General features: G+C 36.1%; 1 protein-coding gene across 1 annotated transcript in view; it reads right to left on the reverse strand.

The window, feature by feature from the left end:
* Positions 1-25,227, reverse strand: part of LRRC7 (leucine rich repeat containing 7) — a 542,709-nt gene that overhangs the window by 172,622 nt on the left and 344,860 nt on the right. The window lies entirely within an intron of this gene.

Raw genomic sequence — 25,227 nt, forward strand, 5'->3', positions numbered from 1 at the left:
CTGTATAAGTCTAGTTACATGAAATAGAAGTTGGGGTTTTGATTTTTTACTTTGCTTTTCTGTTTGGAGTGTCATTGTAACTACTGTATTGTAAATGATGGAAAATAATTGCATATGTTAAAAAAATAAATTGTGTTATATTCAAAAAAAAGGACAAAACAGAAATAAAACTCAAGACAAATAAAAGGGAAAAGATGGCGCTGCAAGTGAACAGGAGAGGGTAAAATTAAGAAGCCAGAAACATAGAGAATTTTTTTAGGAGATACTAAGTATATTTAATTATATTTTTAAAAAATTCAATGCTAATCATCTGTGACATACTACAAACCAAAAGGGGTCCCTCTGGGAAGTCAGTATTACTTGGTTTGTCTGATGAGTTCCAAAAGTTTGTGTAAATTAGTACAACTTTTGAAAGGGAAAATGTGCAGGACCTACTATAACAAAACATGTATAAGATGATCCAGCAAGTCTCCCTCTAAGAAGCCATTTTTTGCAAATATTTGCATGTATAATGTAAGAATTAGTCATTGCCTTATTAAAATAGCAAAATACTGGAAACAACATAGATGTCCATCAATAGGTTATAGAATAAAAAATGTGATGCCCACTATAGGAAACCATATATAACTTTTAAAACAGAATAAAAGATGTACAGTGCCCATTTTATGTTCTTCATGAAAAAAATGTATATGCACATGCACATTTGTAAATGCATAGAAACAGAAGTGGCATGAAGACATTAAAGTGTGTTTATTTCTAGCGAGTGAGACTGGGGGATTGCCGAGAGGGATTATTTCTCTTTTTCCTTTTTATACTTCTGTATTAAAATCACTTTGGTAATTAAAGAGCCATATAAACACTTTAACAATTTAAGCAAAGAAAATTTCCTGATGTGAAATAGCAGGGGCTAAGAGCAAAACAGGCCATAGTCAGTCCATAAGGAGCAACTGGAGGATTTCTAGCTAGTTGGGGATTAGTACTTAGGGTTATTTCACTAGCTGAAACTGCTCATTAAAGATCTGCCCATTGGCTTCTAATATGAGTGGTAGGGGCAAATACAAAAGGAGGAAGTATTCCAGCTAACTTCAAGCTGGCACAATCAAAACAACAGTGAAATTCTATAATGTGTTTATCCTCAACAGTAGTTCTTCCTCCACATCTTGCTAGCAAGTACAGCTGTAGCCTCTAAGAATCCCCTGACAATGGCTAGAAAAGATGATGGGTTGAGACTTCTCTGCAGACCTGCAATCCAACTAGTGTGTCTCCTAACAGGTGGCTGGACCACAGCATTAATTATCCAGGAATGGGCAGCAGGCTTTGAATTGGTTTCTCACCTAAAGAAGGGCCCCTCTGCTGCCATCTACCTTTCTTGAAGGTCCCAAATGATATCTCTTGTTTGTCTACCTACTTGCTCACTTACCATAGCCAATATGTAGTTCCCTGCTTGAGGACCCAGGGAGAGTGAAATAGGGAATGGGAAACCAAACTGTATGGGATTAATTACTTTACAGTAGAAGTGGTTCCGCTCTATGCTTATCTCTTGGGGAAGCCAATAAGTCTGGCACTGACCCTTGGCTGAGATAAGGGAAGTGAGCTAATTAATAATTTAAATGTACTATTTAAAGTTTGAAACTCCCTTGTTGATAACCAGGGCTGATCTGTTTATTGGAGCATTACCAGTTAGATAGCCTGGTCTGGCTATGTGTACAGAAGCACACGAAAGGCATGAAAGGCACTATAACTTTTAGGAACTGTCTTGAAACTAAGATTTATCATGCAAATTGTGATGGTTTTATTTAAAGATGAGGACATACTTGTATGAATAAGAAGGATCTAGGGGAGCTGTACTTGGAATGTTGTTGGTCCCTTGATGCTTGCCTGCATTATCTTTCTACTGCTTTACTGTATCATTTGCCTTTATTGAAAGTCTTATGTGAGTATGCTCTGTGGAGACTTGCAAATCCTTTCAATTATCCAACATGTTGTAATCTTTGCAAAAACAATGAGCAAAACATAGTTGTTTTAGTTTTTCAATACTGCATAACAAGTTACTGAAAATTTAGCAGCTTATAGCAACATTCACGTCTTAGTTGTCAGTTTTATAGGTCAGAAGTCAGGACATGGTATGGTTGTGTTTTCTGCTGAGGGTCTCAAAAAGATAAAATCATGGTATTTGCTAGCCTGCATTATCATCTGGAGCTTGGAGTTCTCTTTCAACCTTATGTGGCTGTGGCAAGACTCAGTTCCTTAAGGTTGTTAAGAGAAAGATCCCTGTTTCCTGGTTTGCTGTAAGCTATTTCCTTTCTGGGGTCACTCTCAGGTCACAGAAGCTAGCTAAGTTCCTTTAAATATGGTTTCTTCCACTGGACTTTTCACACTTCCAATCTCTTTAAACAAAAAGAATCCATTCCCTTTTAACAGTAACCTCATTAGGTTAGATCCACCCAGGATAATCATTCTATTTAAAGTCAGTTGACTTGGAACTTTAATTATATCAGCAACATTGCTTCCTAGCAGTGCTTGTATTAGTGTTTGATTGAATAACTGGGAGAAGACTTCTGTATTCCAGAAGGTGCAGATCTTAGGGTCATTTTTGAATTCTGTCCTTCCCCTTTACCCAAATCTCTAGCTGAGCTGATTGGTGAAGGAAGGTCTTCCCCTTTACAAAACTAATCTGTGAAAAATGGGGGAAAGGTAGGTGGTTTTGTTCAGACACCAAAACAAAATGTCATGGGACATTAAGAAACAGGAAATACAGCCCAAAAAAAGGAACAAAATAAATTTCCCCAAACCCATTCTAAATAAATAGAAATATATTAATTAACTTATAAAGAAATCAAAATAGCCATCATAAAAATGCTCAATGAACTTATGAAAACTATATATGAAGAAAATAAATATTTCAATAGAGAAAATATAAATAATATAAATGTATTAAGTATTTATTTAATATTTAAACATATATTGAAAATATATATTCAGTCTTGGAATATATTTTGGTAGCTAAATAATACAGTAACTGGTGGCTCCGACTTCAGCCAGGTTGAGCTCAGATCCTGATCTCACAGCTCATGGATTTGAGCCCTGTGCTGGCTCTGTGCTGGCAACTCAGAGTCTGGATCCTGCCTTGGATTCTCTGTTTCTGTATGTTTCACCCCTCCTCCACTCATGCTTTGTCTCTCTTTCTCTCACTTTTTTTCTCTCTCTCTCTCTCAAAAATAAGTAAACACTAAAAAATTAAAAAAAACAGTAATTAAACTGAGAAGTTCACTATAGGGTTTCAACAGCAGACTTGATCAAGAAGAAGAAAGCAAACATGATCAGGTAGAAGAAAAGACACATCATTTGAAATTATTCAGTCAGAAAAAGAAAATGAAAGAACAAGAGTCAAAGGTATGAAAAGAGCTAGAAAAACTGGGGTGCCTGGGTGGCTCAACTGGTTAAGCAAGCATTGACTCGATTTCAGTTGAAGTCATGATCTCACTGTTTGTGGGATCAAGCTTGGTATTGGGAGTGGAGCCTGCTTGAGATTCTCTTTCTGCATGAAGAGTCTGATAAACAATGAAGAAATCGAATCCATTATCAAAAATCTCCCAATGAATAATAGCCCAGGGCCAGATGGCTTCCCAGGGGAATTCTACCAGACATTTAAAGCAGAGCCTATACCCATTCTTCTCAAACTATTCCATAAAATAGAAATAGCAGGAAAACTTCTGAACTCATTCTACGAAGCCAGCATCACTTTGATCCCTAAACCAGACAGAGACCCAGCAAAAAAAGAGAACTTCAAGCCAATATCTTTAATAAATATAGATGTAAAAATACTCAACAATATACTAACAAATCAAATTCAATAGCACATAAAAATAATTATCCATCATGATCAAGTGGGATTCATCCCTGGGTTACAGGGCTGGTTCAATATTTGCAAATACATCAAAGTGATACATCAGGTTAACAAAAGAAAATATAAAAAAACATATGATCCTATCAATAGATATAGAAAAAGCATTTGACAAAATACAGCATTCTTTTGAATAAAAACCCTTGAGAAAGTTGGGATAGAAGGAGCTTACTTAAACATTATAAAAGTAATTTATGAAAAGCCCACAGCTAATATCATCCTCAATGGGGAAAAACTGAGAGCTTTCCCCCTGAGATCAGGAACAAGACAGGGGTGTCCACTCTCACCACTGTTGTTTAACATAATGCTGGAAGTCCTAGCATCAGCAATCAGACAACAAAAGGAAATAAAAGGCATCAGAATTGGCAAAGAAGAAGTCAAACTTTGACTTTTGGCAGATGACACGATACTCTACATGGAAAACCTGACCGACTCCACCAGAAGCCTACTAGACCTGATCCATGAATTCAGCAAAGTCACAGGGTACAAAATCAATGTACAGAAATTGGTAGCATTTTTATACACCAATAATGAGGTGACAGAAAGAGAAATCAAGAAACTGATCCCATTCACAATTGCACAAATAACCATAAAATACTTAGGAATAAACCTAACCAAGAATGTAAAAGAATTGTATGATGAACTCTATAGAAAATTTATGAAAGAAATTAAATAAGACACAAAGAAATGGAAAAACATTCCAAGTTCTTGGATTAGAAGAATAAACATTGTGAAAATGTCATTATTACCCAATCTACACATTCAATGCAATCCTCATCAAAATTGCACCAGCATTCTTCACAAAGCTAGAACAAACTATCCTAAAATTCATATGGAATCACAAAAGACCCCAAATAGCCAAAGTAATATTGAAGAAGAAAACCAAAATGGGAGGCATCAGAATCCCAGACTTTAGCCTCTACTACAAAGCTGTCATCATCAAGACAGAATGGTATTGGCACAGAAACAGACACATAGACCAATGGAATAGGATAGAGAACTCAGAATTGGACTTGCAAATGTATGGCCAATTAATCTTTGACAAAGCAAGAAAGAGTATCTGATGGAAAAAAAGACTGCCTCTTTAGCAGGTGGTGCCGGGAGAACTGGACAGCATCATGCAGAAGAATGAAGCTAGACCACTTTCTTACACCATACACAAAATTAACTCAAAATGGCTGAAGGACCTGAATGTGAGACAGAAAACCATCAAATTCCAAGAGGAGAAAGCAAGAAAAAGCCCCCTTGACCTCAACTGCAGCAATTTCCTACTCGACACATCCCCAAAGACAAGGGAAATCAAAGCAAAACTGAACTCTTGGGACCTCATCAAGATAGAAAGCTTCTGCACTGCAAAGGAAACAGTCAAGAAAATTAATAGGCAACTGACGGAATTGGAAAAGATAGTTGCAAATGACATATCAGGTAAAGGGCTAGTATCCAAAATCCACAAGGAACTCACCAAACTCCACACCCAAAAACGAATAATCCAGTGAAGAAATGGGCAGAAGACATGAATAGACATTGTCTAAAGAGGACATCCAGATAGCCAACAAACACATGAAACGATGCTCAGCATCACTCATCATCAGGGAAACACAAATCAAAACCACACTGAGATACCACCTCACGCCAGTCTGAGTGGCTAAAAGGAACAGATCAAGAAAGTATAGATGCTGGTGAAGATATGGAGAAACGGGTACTCTCCTCCACCGTTGGTGGGAATGTAAACTGGTACAGCCGCTCTGGAAGAAACTGTGGAGGTTCCTCAAGAAACTATCAATAGAACTCCCCTAAGACCCAGCAATACCACTGCTGGGGATTTACCCAAGGGATACAGAAGTGCTGATCCATAGGGGCACATGTACCCCAACATTCATAGCGGCACGTTTAACAATAGCCAAATCCTGGAAAGAGCCTAAATGTCCATCAACGGATGAATGGATCAAGAAGATGTGGTTTATATATACAATGGAATACTACATGGCAATGAGAAAGAATGAAATCTGGCCATTTGTAGCAACGTGGGTGGACCTCGAGGGTGTCACGCTAAGTGAAATAAGTCTGGCAGAGAAGGACAGATACCATATGTTTTTATTCATAGGTCTAACAGGAGAAACCTAACAGAGGTCCATAGGGAGGGGAAGGGGGAAAGAGAGTTAGGGAGAGGAAGGGAGGTAAATCATGAGATACTCTTGAATACTGAAAATGAACTGAGGGCTGAAGGGGGAGGGGGAGGGAGCAATGGGGAAGGGGGAGGCGTCATGGAGGGGGCCACCTGTGGGGTAGAGCACTGGGTGTTATATGGAAACCAATTTGACAATAAAGTATATATGAAGTTGAAAAAAAATAATGGCTGAAAACTTCCTAAATCTGCAGAAGTAATCATCTAAGTTAAAGAAGCCTATAAATGTCCAAATAGGATGAACGCAAAGAAATCAATACCCAGGCATATTATAATCAAATTAACAAGTCAAAGACAAAGAAAGAATTTTGAAAAAAGCAAGAAAGTGACTTGTCTCATACAAGAGAACATCCATAAGACTCTTCGTGAATTTTTCTGCAGAAACCTACAGGCAAGAATAATGTGTGATGCTATATTCAAAGTGATAAAAGAAAAGAACTGCCAACCAAGAATACTATATCTGGCAAAACTATGCTTCAAAAATAAAGAAGAAATAAAGACTTAAAAAATTAATAAAATTCAATACCTCCCTTACAAGTATCCTAAAAAGAATCCTTCAAGTTGAAATGAAAAGATGCTAAACCACAACATGAAACATACAAAGTATAAACCTTGCTGGTAAATATAAATACATAGGCATACGCAGAACACTATAGTTCTGTAACAGTAGTACATAAATTAATGTTAATTCTGGTATAGAAGTTAAATGTACAGAAGTATAAAAAGTAATTAACTATAAAAATAAATTAATAGATACACACTATAAAAGGTGTAATTCATGATTTTGATAAAGTGTAAAGAGTGAGAAATAAAAGTTTATTATGCCTACTATATATACAAGTAGTGAATTCAAGAAGTCTATTAATAATTAATCTGGCAGTAGTTGAGACCAGATATACATACATATATATATATATTTAATTATATGTATATATAATTTAAAATCATGAAATTAACTCATTATTAGTTTAAAATAAATTCTTATAATTTTAAGATGTTTTATGTAAGGTCCATGGTAAAGAAAAAAAATCTATAGTAAACACACAGAAGAAAGGAATCAAAATATGTCCCAACAAAAATAATTACCAAAACAGAAAGAAGACAACAAGGGGAAAAGAACAGAAAAGCTACAAAGCAGACATAAAACAATTGATAAAACGGTATAGTAAGTCAATCACCATCAATAATTACTTTAATGTAAGTGGATTAAAATCCCTAGTCAAAAGACATAGAGTCATGGCTTTTGGGTTTGTTTTTGTTTTGTTTTGTTTTGTCTGAATGGAAAAAAAATAAAACCCAACTATATGCCGTCTACATGGGATTTACTTTAGATTTAAAGACAGACATAGGTAGAACGTGAACAAATGGGAGAAGATATTCTATGCAAATGGTAACCAAAAGAGAATAGAGAATAAGATAAAATAGACTTTAAGTTAAATTCTGTCAAGATACAAAGAAAGAAGTAATAATAAAAAGATCATCTCTCCAAGAAGATACAATAAGTATATATGCACCCCCAAAATATCAGAAAATCCAAACATACAAAGAAAAAATTGAAAGAAAGAAGGCAGAAATATATGGCAATGTAATAATAGTAAAGGATTTTGAAACCCCACTTTCACTAATGGATAGAACATCAGACAGAAGATCAATAAGGAAAGAGAAACTCAAATAACACTATAGACCAAATGGACCTAACACGCATATACAAACCATTTCACACAAGAGCAGCATAACACACATTCTTCTCAAGTGCACATGAAACATTTTCTGGTATAGACCACATGTTAGGTCAAAAACAAGTCTTAACAAATTTAGGAAGATTTAAAAAATACCAAGTGTAGCTTATGACCACATGGGATGAAACTATAAATTGATAGCAAGAGGAATATTAGAAAATTCATATATATGTGCAGATTAAATAACACATTCCTGAACAAGCAATGGCCCAAAGAAGAAATTAAGTGGGAAAATAGGAAATACCTGGAGACAAATGAAAATATAACTTAATCAAAACTCATGGAATGCGGCATAAGCAGTAATAATACAAAAGAAGTTTATAGTGATAAATACCCATATTAAAAAAGAAGAAAGGGGGCACCTTGGTGGCTCAGTTAAGCATCTGACTTCAGCTCAGGTCATGATCTCACAGTTTGTGGATTCGAGGCCCATGTTGGACTCTGTGCTGACAGCTCAGAGCCTGGAGCCTGCTTCAAATTTTGTACTTCCCTCTCTCTCTGCCCCTTCCCTACTCATGCTCTGTTTCTCTCTCTCTCAAAAATAAATAAACATTAAAAAATTAAAAAAAAGAAAGATCTCAAATCAACACCCTAACTTCGCACAACAAGGAACTAGAAAAAAGAAAACAAAGCCCAGATTTAGCAATAGGAAAGAATAATTAGAATTAGAACAAAATTCTAGAGAAGAGAAAAATAATAAGAAAAAACCTCAAACTAAAAGTTGTTTTTCTGAAAGAATCAACAAATGGACATCTGTTTGGGTAGACTAAAATAAAAAGGGAGAGAGAAAATTAAAAAAAAACTAGAAATGAAAAAATGAGACATACAACTAATGTCACAGAAATAAAAAGTTACAAAAGACAACCATGAGCCACTAGACACTAACATTTGGACATTTCTTAGAGGAAATGGATAAATTCCTAGAACCATACAATGTTCCAAGACTTAATTGTGAAGAAATAGGAAACCTGATCAGATGAATAACAAATAAGGAGATTAAATCAATAATCCAAACCTCTCAACAAAGAAAATCTAGGAACAGAGAGTTTTCCTGGTAAATTTGACCAAACTTGTTTAGAAGAATTAAAGCCAATTCTTTTCAGTCTCTCCAAAAGAACGGAGAGGAAGGAACACTTCCAAACTCATTTATGAAACCGACATTACCCTAATGTGAAAACCAGGCAAAGTATACTACAAGAAAAGGGAATCACAGGCCACTAGCTCTGATAAACATAACTGAAAAATATCCTTAACAAAATGCTAGGGAACTGAATTCAATAGCACATTAAAAGGATGACACACTGTAACCACATTGGATTTATCCAGAAGCTCAAGAATGTTTTAACATAAGAAAATCAACCAGCGGGATACACCACTTTAGCATGACAAAGAACAAAATGACATGATCATTTCAATAGATTCAGAAAAGGCACTAACAAAATTTAACATTCTTTTATGATAAAAGCACTCAAGAAACTAGGAATAAAAATAAAGTATCTCAACATAAAAAGCCATATGTGAAAAGCCCACAGCTAACATTATACTGAATGGTGAAAAACTGAAACTCATGACTGAAGCAAGGATGCCTACTCTCACCACTTCTATTTAACATAGTAGTAGAAATCTTAAGGCATACAGGCAAAAATAAGTAAGATATACAAATCATTCAAATTAGAAAGGAAGAAGTAGTTATCTGTCTTCAGATGACATGGTTTAGATATAGTAAACCTTTACTCCACCAAAGAAAAAAAAATACAACTAAGAAACAAATTTGACAAAGTTGTGGATACAAAATTAAGATTCAAAAAGCTGCATTTCTTTACACTTTCAATGAAATATCTGAAAAGAAAATTAATATCACTTACAATAGAATCAAAATAAATAAAATGCTTAGAAATAAACTTAACCAAATGTGGTGAAACACTTCTATATTGAAAACAACAAAACAATGACAAAGGAAATTGAATAACACATAAATAAATGGAAAGAATCTTAGGTTCATGGAAAGCAATACACAATATTTTTTAAATGCCCATACTAACCGAATTGATCTACAGATTCAATGCAATCACTATCAAAATCCCAATGACATTTGTTTACAGAAATACAGAGCAATCCTAAAATTTCTACAGAACCACAAAGGATCCCAAATAACCAAAACAATCTTGAGAAAGAACAAAGGTATAGGCTTCACACTTCCTGATTTCAAAACATTATGAAGCTATAGTAATTAAAATAGTAAGGTAATGGCATAAAGAGAGACATATAGACTCAGGGAACAGAATAGAAAGCCCAGAAATAAATCTACTCAAAAAATGATCTTCAAAAAGGGTTTAAATGATACACAATGTAGAAAGGAAAGTCTCTTCAACAAATGGTGCTGGGAAAACAGGATATCTCCATGTAAAAGAGTGCAACTAAACTTTTATTTTACACTATACAAAAAAACTCAACTCAAAATAGATTAAAGAATTAAATATTAGCCCTGAAACAATAAAATTCCTAGAAGAAAACATAAGAGAAAAACTTAATGATATGGATTTTGGCAATGATTTCTTGGATATAATATCAAAAGCATAGACAACAAAGCAGAAATAGGCAAGAGGGGCCACATCAAACTAACTGCACAACTAAGGAAACAATCACCAAAGTAAAAAGGCAACGTAAGAAATGAGAATAAGTATTCACAAATCATATATCTGATAAAGGATTACTATTCAAAATTTAGAAAGAACTCCTACAACCCAAAAGGGAAGAAAGACCCAATTAAAATATGGACAGAGAATTTGCATAGATAATTCTCCAAAAAAGACTTAAATATGCAGCAAGTATATGAAAAGATGTTCAGTATCACTAATCATGAGGGAAATGCAAATCAAAGCCATAAAGAGATCATCTAATATGTATTAGTATAGCCATCATCAACAAAACAAAATATCACAAGTGTTGGAAAGGATGTGGAGAAACTAGAACTTTCATGAACTATCAGTGGGAATGTAAAATGATGAAGCTCCTATGGAAAACAGTATAGAAGTGTCTTAAAAAATTAAAATAGAACTGCCATGTGATCCAGCTGTCCCACATCTGGGTATACATCAAATAGAACTGAGATCAGCATCTCAAAGATTTATTTGCATTCCCACATTTATTTCAGCTCTACTCACATGGCCAAAATGTAGAAATAAATGTCCACGGACAGATGAATGAATAAAAGGAAATAAAGTATACATGTATACATACAAAGATATTATATATATAATATATATATACACACACAAATATATTGTGTGTGTATATACACACACATATGGAATATTCAGCTTTAAAAAAAAGAAATTCTGTAATGTGTGACTACATGGATAAATTTTGGGGACATTATGCTAAATGAAATATGTCAGTCACAGAAGGACAAATGCTACATAATTGCACTTATGTAAGGTACCTAAAATATTCAAACCCAGAGAAACAGAAAGTAGAATGGTGGTTTCCAGAGGGAGGGGTTTATGGGGAGCTGTTCCTCACTGGGTATAAAGCTTCAGTTCTGAGAGATGAAAAAGTTCTAGAGATCTGCTCTGCAGCACTGTAATCATAGTTAACAATCCTGTACTGTATACTTAAAATTTCTTAAGAGGGTAACAATTAAAACAAAAAAGAATTGAGGAAATAAACAACAACTTTGCATCTGGTATAGCAGTCTATTCAGAAGTAGAAATTTCCACTGACAATGTAAATGCAAACTGATGTAGCCACTCTGGAAAACAGTATGGAGGTTCCTCAAAAAAGTTAAAAACCTACAACCTAGTAATTGCTCAACTAGGTATTTACCCAAAGGATATAAAAATACAGATGTGAAGGGGCACATGTACCCTGATGTTAATAGCAGCATTACCAACAACAGTTAAACTATAAAAAGAGCCCAAATGTCTCTGGACTGATGAATGGATAAAGAAGATGTGGTATATATATATGGGGCACCTGGATGGCTCAGTTGGTTGAGTGTCTGACTCTTGATTTCTGCTCAGGGCATGGCCCCAGGCTGGTGGGATCTAGCCCTGCCTTTGGCTCCACCCTAGGCACGGAGCCTGCTTGGGATTCTCTCTCTCTCTCTCTCTCTCTCTCTCTCTCTCTCTCTCTCTCTCTCCCCCTCTCCCTTGCTTGCACTTTCTCTCTCTCTCGAATAACAAATATTTAAAAAGAAGATGTGATTCACACACACACACACACACACACACACACACATCCCAGAATATTATTCAGCCATCAAAAGGAACGAAACTGTGCCACCTGCAATGATGTGGATGGAGATGGAGTATACGATGTTAAGCAAAATAAGTTAGAGAAAGACAAATATCATATGACTTCACTCATATGTGGAACTTGAGAAACAAAACAGATGAACATATGGGAAGAAAAAAAAGCAAAAGAGAGGGAAACAAACTGTAAGAGACTCTTAACTATAGAGAACAAACAGGTTGATGGAGGGAGGAGGGTGGGTGACAGGTTAAATGAGTGATGGGTATTAAGGAGGGCACTTGCGGTGATGAGCATTGGGTGTTATATAAGTGATGAATCACTAAATTCTGCACCTGAAACCAATTTTACCATATTTGTTGACTAGTTGTAATTTAAATAAAAACTTTAAAAAAAGCTGAAAATGTATCTTTTACCTGCTTAGGTAAACTCATGAAGTTATTATTAGCTCTTCTCCCTCTTAATTCCTGACATCCAATTTGTCAATAAATCCTGTTGCTTCTACCTGGAGGCAGGTGTACTTGAAAGTTAATGAGGTTCAAACTTTCTGGACTCCTACTTGCATGAACTCCTTGCCAGATCCTGGGTGGAAGTCTGGCAGTGTGTTTACATGGCCATGTTGTGTGCAATTTGCAAAACTAAGATTGCTTTCTTTTTTAAAGTTGTTTTCTTTTTTAAGATTAAAAAATTGAAATAAAATTCACATACCATAAGTTTTACCTTCTTAGAATATATACTTACAAAGTATATATTCACTTACAAAGTGACTGACAAATATATACTTAGTATAAATACAAAGTTGTGCAATCATAACAACGATCTAATTCTAGATCATTTTCATCACCTCCTCTAGAAAACACCATACTCAGTCTCTCCTCCCTCCCCTTCCCCTAGCATTGGAGAAATTGTCAAGATATACAAGGGAGATCCATAAGGTTCTTAAGACTGTTGCATCAACAGAAATACTGCCAGCATGGACTGAAAGGGCTAGAGAGAGAACAAAATGAAAGAAGACTGCAAGGCTCCTAAAATTCTAGATGTAGAAAACAGGTTGTTCAATCAACTTGACTACAAAAACTCATGTTCCTTCCTGGAAAAGGAAGGATGACTCAGAGGGTGAAGCCGTAGGCACAAAGCTATAAATCTTGAGCTACAGAGGTTATTCCAGGGCCTAGAAACCTAATGGGGTTTTCCTGGTTGGATTCTGAATGAAATTGGTTCTGAGTGTAGAATCCTTTTGTATTCCCATTCCCCATGCCCCTCCTTTTTTGTATGGGAGTGTCTATAACTGTCATCCCATGCCTTTTCTACAATTGGATTTTGGAGGTAGAAAATTTTTTTCTAGTTTCATAGTCTACATATGGAGACAAGTTTTGCTCCAGGATGGATTATACCCACAACTTTACCCATGGCTAATTTAGGTGCTTTAGATGATGAAATTTGGGGCTTCTGAGCTGATGAACTTGAGTCAATGTTGTAATGGATGAGACCTCTAAAAAACTTGGGTTGGGGTGGTTGCGTTTCCATGTGGGTCAGACATGAATCTTTGGGAGCAGAGGCCTGACTGTGGTGGGCTGGATAATGGACTTCCCGTGTCCTGATCTCCAGAACCTATGAATATATTTCCTTACATGGTAAAAGAGAATTTGCACATATGATCAATTTGAGGGTCTAGACATAGGGAGATTTTCCTGTATTATCTGGGTGGTCCCAATGAAATCACAAAGGTTCTTATTAGAGAGAGCAGGAGAGTCAGAGAAGGCAGAGAAAGAAATACAATAATAGAAGCATTCAGAGTAGATGCACTGTCTGATACAGAGAATGAAGGGATGTGAGAAAGGGGCTGGTGGAGGAATGTAAGCAGTCTTGAGAAGCTGGAAAAGGCAAGGCACAGATTCTCTCAAGAAGCCTCTGGAAGGAGAAAGGCCATGATGATATCTTGATTTTAAGACTTCTGACCTCCAGAACTGTAAGATAATAAATTTGTATTTTTTTAAGTCACTACAGTTTGTGGTCATTTGTTACAATTCGGCATAGGAAAGGGATATAGGTATATGCCTACTCCTAGAATGCTGTGTTAAAAGTAAAACATGTTAAAATGTTTCTATAATTTCTATCATGGCTTTTCCTATGTTGTGATTTCCCTCATGGCATGTAGTGATGGATTGGCCACAGGCATTTTGGGGAGCTGGATACAAGGAAGTTGCATGGGAATAGAGGTTTACTGGATATATTTTATGATTTGCAATCTTGCTTCCATATAGTTAACTTGCTGCTAGCCAACTAGGGTAGAAAAAACTTTCAGAAATACTCCTGCTCCTTGTGCAAACTCCCCTGACCATAATGACATGAAAATGCAGGGCCAGAGGACATATTGGAAAATGAACATGCTTTTGGTTCCCAGCACCAGAAGTATGTAGGTGGTGGAGGAGAAACAGGCTTGAAATGTTTGGAGCCAGATTTTCCCCCAAATATGGCAACAATCCTAAAATTTTACAAAGCATATCAGTGAAAAATTGTAAAGCTGAAATGAATGTTTCTGAATCATCAGGAATAAAAACCATGGTAGAGTAAAGATTAGATTATTTTTCTATTATCTTCATAGAAAATGGTATTACAAAATATATGTCATGTGAAGACAAAGAGCATGAAGAGAAAATGTAGGGGGAAAAAGAACATTATAGATATGTGTCACTATGTTATTTTCCCAGACTTAATGATGTCTACATCATTTGTTAGTTTTTCAAAATTGTATTTTATTAACTTCAATTTGTAATTTAAAATTTATGGCTTCAAAACAATTCATAGTTTCTTTTCCCATCTTAAGTAGGCATTCACTTTTGTAATTAATTATGTATTCTTGATTTTTGTATTATTTATTGAAAGAGGTTATCTCAAAGTTACAAGTTCGGATCCTACTTCTGGCTATATTTCTCAAATTTACCCTCAGATTAAGTCCTTATCATCTCCACCACTAGCTACTACCTCAATCTAGGATACTACTATTCCTTACCCATATTATTACAATAGCTTTCCAACTGGTCTCTTTGACTTCACCTTGCCCCACTTTCCACTTATTTTCAACACAGCAGTCAAAGTGATCCTGGTAATGTAATGTAATGTAATGTAATGTAATGTAATGTAATGTAATTAATGTAACATGTAATGTTAACATACTGTAATATAATGTAATATAACAAAATGTCAGACCACAGGTTCTACTTGTTCGAAACCTTCCAAAGGGCTTCCATTTTTCTCTGAATAAGATAAAAATCCTTAAAATGTGTTACAGGATTCTATCTCTCTACCTCCACCTCCCTCACCAAATTAATTTATCACCTACTCTTCCAATTTATTCTATTCCACCCATTTTAGTCTTCTTGCTGTTCACATGTCAGTCTTGCTCTCATATCAGATGTTTGTAATTCCTGTTTCCTCTGTCTGGAACAATCTTCCACCCAGATATTTGCATGGTTCATTCCTTCACCTACTTAGGTTTTTACTACAATGTTACCTTCTGAGTGAAGCTTTCTTGCTGCCCTAACTAATTACATTTTTAAACACACAACTTTATCCACCCCTCTTTCTATTTTCCTGGTAAAGCTTTGATTATACATGTATAATGCAATCAGGGAATAACCCCAAAAGAATATTGAATTGTGAATAGGGATTGTGAATCATCCAAAAACCAACAACAACAACAAAAACAGTATTTAAAGTAATCAGATTAAAACTTACATCTTTCTCACTTATGTGCTGCAATGGTAATATTTGGACCTACTATCTGAAATAGAAGTAATAGAAAATGATGTATTTGATTTCAGGTTTCACAGTAAATGAAAACTAAAAGACAATGAAAATGTCATGAAGAAGAAGAAAGAGGGGTGGATAAAGTTGTGTGTTTAAAAATGTAATTAGTTAGGGCAGCAAGAAAGCTTCACTCAGAAGGTAACATGTATACTCTTACTTGATGTTTCAATTAGAGAGTATTTCTTTTTCCTTTGATTTCTCTGGTAGAAAATGTTGACAGAAACACCAGGATACTTGACTACATCGAGATTAATGCCATTCTTAGAAAAATATACTTATGGAAAGGCAAACAGAGCTAATTAATTTCATTCATGGTATCCAGTCATATTGCAGTAATGAGAAATGGCAATTGAGGGAAAAGCTGCTTCCTTTGAAAACAGGCAAAGATGACTTATTTTATTGCCCAGAAAAGGAAAGTTGGAAAGCAAGAAAATGACTTTCTTTATTTGCATGTGTGACATTGGGATTTGCTTATTAAAACCCTAGGTCAACAGATGTGTATTTATAAAAATGGAGACCCTAATTTCACCATCTTACAAAAATAGCCTCCACAATTATTTTCAGTCAGAAAATAGATTTTAATTGAATGGTTCATCAAGGATTCCTTTCAAATTTCAGAGTTCATGGAAATACAGTTTTATTTCCTTATTGATCACAGTGGCAAATTGTATACTTAAGAGTTTCATGGAGAAACTCATTTGGAAGTTTGTCTCAAAGTGAATTGAAATTGATTCCTCAAAGGATATCTAACTATAGAATGATTGCTTTTCAGGTAAACTAAAGTATTTCCTTTACCTCTATTATTGTTTAGTTTGAATTAAAAATTTCCAATTTATATGGGCATGATTTTGATGAGGATTGACTGAACTATTCACTTTAAAATCAAATGATTCATCCATTCATTCAAAAACATTAATCAAGTGCCAGTTGGGGACACGGTGCTCTGCTAAGTGCAGGGAAAGTTTCCTGGAGGAAATGATACCATTATTGGGTCCACAAAAGCAAATATCCATTTCATTTTAAATGTGTAAGCTCTTCCCTTTTCAGCAGTGGGCCCACTTTTTTATATTCTACTTTGCGATCTGAGATTAACAACACTTCTATTTTGACAGGTGGCTTGTGTTAGGCACTGACAATTGGGTGGACTGGAGAGAGATGGAGAGGCTACAGGAGGAAGATGGGGTTTGCTCCTTCTATTTTATTCCTGGTCATTTCAGTCTCAACAGCAACATTTCTCTTTGCAGTGACACTAAACTTCAGCAACTGCAGCCAATTTCAGTTGGTAGTTTTTCCACACAACTAGAACCAGCCTTATCATGCCCCTTCAGAGACACCAGCACACACCTCTTTACAGGTCTGAGTCCCAGGTTTATTTATTTATAATTTTTAAATTATAAAGATTTATTATTTATTTATTTATTTTTGAGAGAGAGAGAGAGATACAGAGCGTGAGTGCAGAGGTTTGGGGGGCAGGCAGAGAGAGAGGGAGACACAGAATCTGAATCAGACTCCAGGTTCTGAGGTATCAACACAAAGCCAGATGCAGAACTCGAACTCATGAGCCATGAGATTGTGACCTGAGCCAAAATCTGTCACTTAACCAACTGAGCCACCCAGGCTCCCCTTGAGCCCCAGCTTTAATTCTTTCTAGTTCCTTACACTACCTTCTTCCTTTTGTTCCCTCTCCTAGAAGTGGTAACAGGGTTATTACCTCTGCGACCCTTCCGTGTTCCTTTTCTGTTCTTTCTGTTTTCTAATACATGAGTAACCGTTCTTTATATCAAATTAAAAAAAATTTCCTTTGTTAAACCATGGATATCATTCCCACCCCCTGACTGGGCCTGGACTGATACAGAAATTGATGTGCCTCCAATAACTTTTAAAGTGTTTCATTTCTCATGTTTCTCTTGATTTTAGTAAACTTTGGCAATGTTTGTGATATATATATCTACAATCAATGTCCACAGTAATTTTTTAAAATGCAGGAGATGGAGGAGTTAATAATTAGGATATCTCAAATATTTTCCCTAAACACAGGTATGGCAAACCTATGCTGTAATAACTACTAAAGGAAATTACTGGATATGTAAATATCTTGCCTCAGGTATACATGCATCCTAGGTGATTAAAAATGAGCGTACCTGGTGCAAACCAGGGAGGTGAAACCACCAGCTGCTATGCTTTCATTCGAATGAGTTTAATTCAATTCTAATCTATTTAAATTACAAGTTAAAACATTAGCTAAAGTACTCAATTATTTCAAATTTCTATGAAAACACATTTGTGTAACTTACAGAGACCAAATAAACACCCTATTGTAGGAGCCAAGGACAGGTAGTGCAAAATGTTCCACTTTGGCCATACTGATTATTTGGACCTAAAAGTCACTTAAGTGTAAGAACACTCTGACTCCTTTTTTCTCTGGAAACCAGGAAATAAATATTTCTTACTCCCTGTACCAGGAGGTAAGGGGATATTCTTATCATCACAGATAGGGAATTCAGAGCATAGAATGCTATATAAACAAAGCCTATATTTTAACTAATTTACTATTCCAGTCCAGCCCAGCCCCAATTCTGTTTACAATTCCTTACTAGTTGAAATACCCCTCCCACTTCATGACATGAAGTTTCTTTGTCCTACCAACTTTACACAGATTTATTGTCTTTTTGTCTAAAAAGTATAAAAATGGCCTGCCTTAGTCATTTCTTTGGGCCTCAGTTTCATTTCAGGGAATCCATGCATACTCATTAATGTCGGGAGCTGCCGAGTTTTGGCCGCCTCAGGCAAGGACATATTGCTCTCCAGGGAGCAACCAAAAAAACAAGATTTACATCTGGAGGCTAGGGGAGTGCATTCCTGGTCCAGGATTCGAAGACAGTCAGACTGGGCCAGACGAGAAAAGCCAAAATGAACAAAAGATCAACCGCATTCGGGTTTATGCAGCGCTAATCTTCCCCTGCCCAGTATTGCAGACAAAAGTCTGGGTGCTTCCTTTGATGCTGGGTTCGGAGTTTCAGTTTCGGTTTCCCCTTTTTCTAATAATCATTTGACTCTGTTACCTGGCAACCAACCTGGGCCAGTTTCCCGCCCCTAATCCTATAAAGTTTGATTCCTTTTTCAATAAACGGCTTGATCAGGAATCGCTTGTCTTGCCTCACTCCCTGCGTCTCCCTCCTGCCCTATTTCTCTCGCCCTCCCTCAGGAACGACCCGCAAGAGTTACCCACTCCCGACCCGGGGGCGGCTAGACCGGACAAGTGGCGCCCCAACGTGGGGTGAGTGACGGGAACGCGACACATTAAACTACTTTTTCCTGTTAATTTATCTCATGTCAAATTAACTCTTAGATCAGCTAGAAGAATCTTGAAGGCTAACATAAAATCTTTCCACCCACCACTATACAACTACTGGCATTTTTTCTCAGTGTCTTCATTCTTTATTTATCTATTTTAAACTTTTCTTTGACCCTATGAATAAAGTAAAAAAATCAACAAAACGAATTCAGTTTGAATATTGAGATTAGAAATTCTTGCTTATTGTGATCTGTAGCCTTACTAAGCATTTAAAATGGTGATTGCAGAGTGCAGAATATTTTTTTAAGCTTTTCTGAAAAGAAGTGTTATGGAATATCAATCCTCTAATAGAGTTCATGGATGGCTGAATTTATGAAATATTTTTATAAAGACTTTAACATACTGTCTCAAATAGATAGATACTCATTTCCTGATACATTCCTAGGACTTGAAAATACAACCCCTCTTCACATTGTCTTTAAAAAAATTATATTTGTTTATCATATAAAATATATACTTTGACTTTTTAAATATTTTTGTTGCTCTAATTTAGGCGTTTTTTAAAATTCATGTTTTGTTCTTTAATCTAGAATAAGCAGGTTGTTATTTAGAGATGTCTCTGTCAGTAGCTGGTATAGTAAATAGTTCAAAGAGTTGAAAGTACTCTTAAAATGATATCACTCTCATGTCTCATATTCTAGAGAATTAATACTGGATAATTTTAGGTGGAGAGGCAGAAAGATTCTTTAAGGAGATGAAATAAACGTTTTAAAAATTACCTCTTATCTGATTGCTTTTTCAAAAAAGACCTTACAAAATAATTATTAAAATAGCATTTTAAAACCACTTATGATATCATACTCGTATCCAAAGTCCAGAAGGACATACAGAACACATAGACAAAAGGAAATATCTGAGGAGATAAGGACTGATAATTTTCCAAAACTGATGAAAAACACAAACCCACAGATAAATGTAGACAAGAATAATGTATACAAATCAAATATATAAGCATTGATTTTTAAAAATCCCAGAAAGGATTAAATTTAATACAGTTTATATAGAAGCTCAGGATCATCAACATATCATGATTATGTTAGATTTATTTCAGGTATGCAAAGGTAGTTTTACATTAGAAATCCTTTATATAAGTAAAATTAAAAGGCAACCTACCAAATGGAAGAAGATATTTGCAAATGACATATCTGATAAAGGGTTAGTATTCAAAGTACAGAACTGATGCAACTCAATATCCAAAACAAAAATAATCCAATTAAAAATGGGAAGAAGACATGAATAGACATTTCTCCAAAAAAGACATACAGATGGCCAAGAAAACTTCTATCTCAAAATATCTGTAAAGAACTTATTTATTTGAATTTGGTAATCTTGCAGTTATACAAAATAGAATACACACTGTAATTCCAATTTGGTAAACAGAAATATCTCTTTAAAAACACATATAACCAGTATGAATTATTAATGTCACAGTTACAGTGAAATTTCAAATCTCACTTCTCTGACCTCCCTCTACTTAGAGAGCAAAAGATCAAGACATCAGGCCTTTCCTGGGATCCTCTTCCCTAGTTACTGCTTATAGGAGTCCTTATGTGGCAGGGAGGGGAGACTAGGGACCTCCCACATGACAGGAGATGCTCTTCCAATGACTTCTGTAATCCCTGTTTTCCTTCCGGAACTGCTGCCCACTGTCACTCACGCTTCCTTCCGCAGGTCGTTGTTCATGCCGTCGTTGTCCTCTATTATGTTGCTGCCCTCTGAACCATGCATAGACCACTTTGCAGTCTACTGTTTCTCTTTCTCTCTCTGGTTTGCAAAGAACCTTTCTTATTTTCTTTCTTAGAGCTGACTCTTGATGAAAGTTCCCATGGCAGAGTTATTGGGGGCTCTTTCTTATTACCAGGGCCCTCCTTCAATGCAGGGAAGGGGAAGGGCAGGGAATAAGAGACTGGGAGCTAGAAACTGGGGCTAGATTAAGTGGATATTCAGACATAGCCTCACCCTGTTTTGGGATCCACGGATCCCATCTTCCTCCAGGTTCTGCTGCTCCATCTGCTTCCTTTTCCAGTATTCTTCTCACTCATGGTGATTTGATTTTGGGGGCTCTGTTATTTCCACTACTAGTTCAGGACGAACAGGACTTTTAGTTCATCAGATACATCTATACACACCTGAAATATGGCTTCCGGGCCCTATGGCAATCACTGAATCTGTTTTGGTGTCCCTGACTATCTAGAACTATGGCAAGTTTCTGATTGTTCTGTGGCAGTTAGAAGACTGTACTACCCAGAGTATATAGAAGAGCTTTAAGAATGGATGTTATTTAACATATCAACCTAATAGTGTCCCATCTCTGATCTGGCCCAAATAATATTCATCTGACCTCATTACAAAGAAAATTATGGTACTGGGGGAAGAATATACCAAAACCACTAATAATAGTTTTATAAGGATATAAGATCATGGATGACTTTTACTGTCATTCTTACAATCCTTTTAACTTTCTAAATTAAAAAATGTTCTTGGGCGGCTCAGTTGGTTAAGTGTCTGCTCTTTAAAAAAATTTTTTTTAATGTTAATTAATTTTTGAGAGAGAGACAGACAGAGCGTGAGCAGGGGAGGAGCAGAGAAAGGGAAACATAGAATCTGAAGCAGGTTCTAGGCTCTGAGCTGTCAGCACTGAGCCTGATACGGGGCTCGAACCCATGAACTGTGAGATCATGACCTGAGCTGAAATTGGACGCTTAACCAACTGAGCCACCCAGGCACCCCAGTGTCTGACTCTTGATTTCAGATCATGCTGTGATCTCATGGTTAAAGGGTTGGAGTCCTAAGTTGGGCTCTGTGCTGACAGAGCCAAGCCTGCTTGGGATTCTCTCTCTCTCTCTCTCTCTCTCTCTCTCTCTCTCTCTCTCTGCCCCTCTCCCTGTGTGTACTCTCTCTCTCTCTCTCAAAATAATGGAAATGTATTAATGTACTAATGTATTAATTTTATATTGACAAAAATAAGCCATGAAAGAAACAACAACAACATCAACAACACCTTTGAGAATCTATTGTGTTCCCAGAACTTTGCCCAGTATTTTCTGGTGGTTACCACTGTTAGAAACATAAAATAATTCCTCCTATTTATAATTTTTCAGTATTATAAAGGCATCCTTAAGTAGATATTTCTACTTTAAACCTCACTAGAATATTTACATTGAGTCTCTAACAAGCAAACTTCTGTTCTTTTAGACTCTCACATTGCAAGTCTTTGTTTTTTTTTTTTTTTTTTAATTATTATCATCCTCGCTACATATCTGTCTCTTTACCACATCACACAAAATGAATTCTCTAACAGTAATCTCCTAGGTGACAATACCTAGCTACAGAATGGAATTTATCCACTTTCCTGCACATGACATTATACCTAAAGGCCTCTTATCAAAGCAAATTCTCTTAGTCGCTCATTAAAAATTGTTACATTCAAGAAAAAACAGCTAGTCCCACACATATGACTAATAACAGTCAGACATTTGATTAAAAGTTAATGACAGTAGAAATGTGAAGTTCCATCATTATACTCTCAGCTCTTCCTCCCTCTGCCAAGTCACTATTATCAATAAATAAGGGGTCTGAGAACAACGGCAAAAAATTTTTTTAGATAGGTTTGTTTTGTGACTAACATGGCATATTGGGAGTTCAAAGTAAAAAAAAATGTTTCTGCTCAAGTGATGATTTCTTAGATACCATAAAGCATAAGTTAAAATATGTTTTTAAGTATACTTTTACTATGTCTACTTTCAAAAATAAACATATCCTATTCATCTATATTGGCCTAAATATTTATAGTAACACATTGATTCCCAAACTACCGATGTGAAAGGTTTGCAAAATGATATACCTGACAGAATAAAAATTCATAGAAACATATTGAATGTTTATTATAGATCCTCTTGCATAGAATTTTTCCCAAAAGCCTCTGAAATGGATGCCTTTGATACCCTTCTTTTATTGAAGAGGACACCAAGGACAGAGCGTGAACTATAGACTCAAAGGTAGCCAGCTAGCCAGTTACAGAATTGAGAGGCATACCTCAGTCGTCTGAATCCATTGGTCCATGTTCTTTCAACTAGTAGGCCACGCTACATCTCTTCATGGAAGCATGGGCAGATTGTAACTTCTTAACAACTGATTTTCAAATTCCCACTATGAAATAGTTTTGTCATTGCTATTCACCATCCTTACCAATCTCTCTTCCTACCTTATTAATAAGTATCTAGTTTAGAAAAGCCTGAGGTACATCAGATTATGTACTGGGTCATTTTGTCCTAATACCTGTGTTGAGGTCACTTTTCAAGCTGTCCTATTACAAAGTTGAGTGTATCCCAAACAGGGCAAACTTGGCAGTGCAATGCAGCAGGCAGAAGGAGGCTCTGAAGTTTATTTTATACTGAGTCTCTCTCAGTTTGCACATCCTATGGACTCTCAGAGCCTGTATGCAGGTCATGTGGTCACTATTAGTATTAAGGCTGGTGAGGTATCTTCACAAAAGAAACTGGGATGGACTGCCAAGCCTAATACTGGAGGGAAGACAGGGCAGAAACTAGTAGATCTACAGCCAATGAGATCTGAGTGGTAGCAATGCAAGCAAGGAGGAAACGGCCAGTGCTCGAAGGGAGTATTGCCTCACCCCAGAAAATTGACTATGGCTTCAGAAATCCAGTTTTAACACAAGGGTCAGGGTCAGCTGAAGACATCAGCCCAGAGGCCAGCATGTCTGCCAGGGCACTTCTGAAAAACAGCCTGAGACCAGAGAGTCCCTTCCCTTCAGATCAGAAAGACATGTAGCCTTTGCACATACACAAGTTCCATGTTATGAAGAGAAGCTGGGGAAGGTGAGAGGGCACATGACAGAAGGAATTTTTATGTGACGAAGATGAACACAACCCAAAGGAATCTTGTAACTTCATAAATCAGATGAAACTTTTAATTGCAGAAGAATAAAAGTCAGCTTTTATCCTCAGTGAACAGCTGACAGAGGCTGGGATATAGGCTAGATAAGTTATGGCCAAAGTCAAATAAGCTAATTTCTTTGCACATTCAAGACGCAGTGCAAATCACTCCCTATACACAGGCATTTACTGAGCATCCCTTTTTTCCATGTATTATCTCATTTAATCCTCACACAAGTCCTACAAGGGAGGAGCCATTATAATTTTCATTTCATAGAAAATGAAAAAGAGACTTAGAGAGGTGAAGTGATTTGTACAAGGTCACATTGTTAGCAACACAGCTGGAAGAGAATAGTTGATTACTTAATTACATGTTTTAATTTAAAAATAGTTAAAATACATTTCAGATTAATTGCATTTTTGAAACTTGAAGATGTTCAAGTGGAGACTTCTGAGTTAAAAGGAGTCTGCTTATAAAGGAGTATTTGCTTTCTAATTTGCATTTGAGATTCTGGTATTCAGGCAAATTTTAAAGAAAACTTAAGCCCTGGAAGAAGTCAAAATTTCTTTCAGTTTTGGTGGCAGTGAGATCATAATATGTATTCACTAGAAAGACACTCTCAGTATAATTAGAAATAGAAGGATTTTAACCACTCCTCTCCACTTAGCATCCTTAAATGCAGAAGTCTTCAAGGTATGAGCTTTGAGTTAACCAAGTCTTGCTTTAATTCTTGTTCAACTACATAAAAGCTTTGTAAGTTGGTGACCACTTTGAGCGCATTTCCATAAAGTTAACATGGCAACATATCAAATAAGGGTTAAGCGAGATAACATAAATAACACACTGAACTTGATGCCTACTACACAACTGGTGCTCGAAATCGTCAATTTGAATCCGTTTACCTCTTCCTTTCTCTTTCTTTCTCTCTGTCTCTCTATCTCTCTTTAGTGTACCTAATATTATCCAGTTCTCTGCAGTTTATGATATAGTCAAACAATCACTTTATTTCCTGGATTCCATTTTGTGCTTATATTTAGCAAATGCAAATGTGCACTTGGATAATTTAATACCTGCAGTTACAGAGACA

This window comes from Suricata suricatta, chromosome 8 (assembly GCF_006229205.1).
Source record: "Suricata suricatta isolate VVHF042 chromosome 8, meerkat_22Aug2017_6uvM2_HiC, whole genome shotgun sequence".
Taxonomy (NCBI): domain Eukaryota; kingdom Metazoa; phylum Chordata; class Mammalia; order Carnivora; family Herpestidae; genus Suricata; species Suricata suricatta.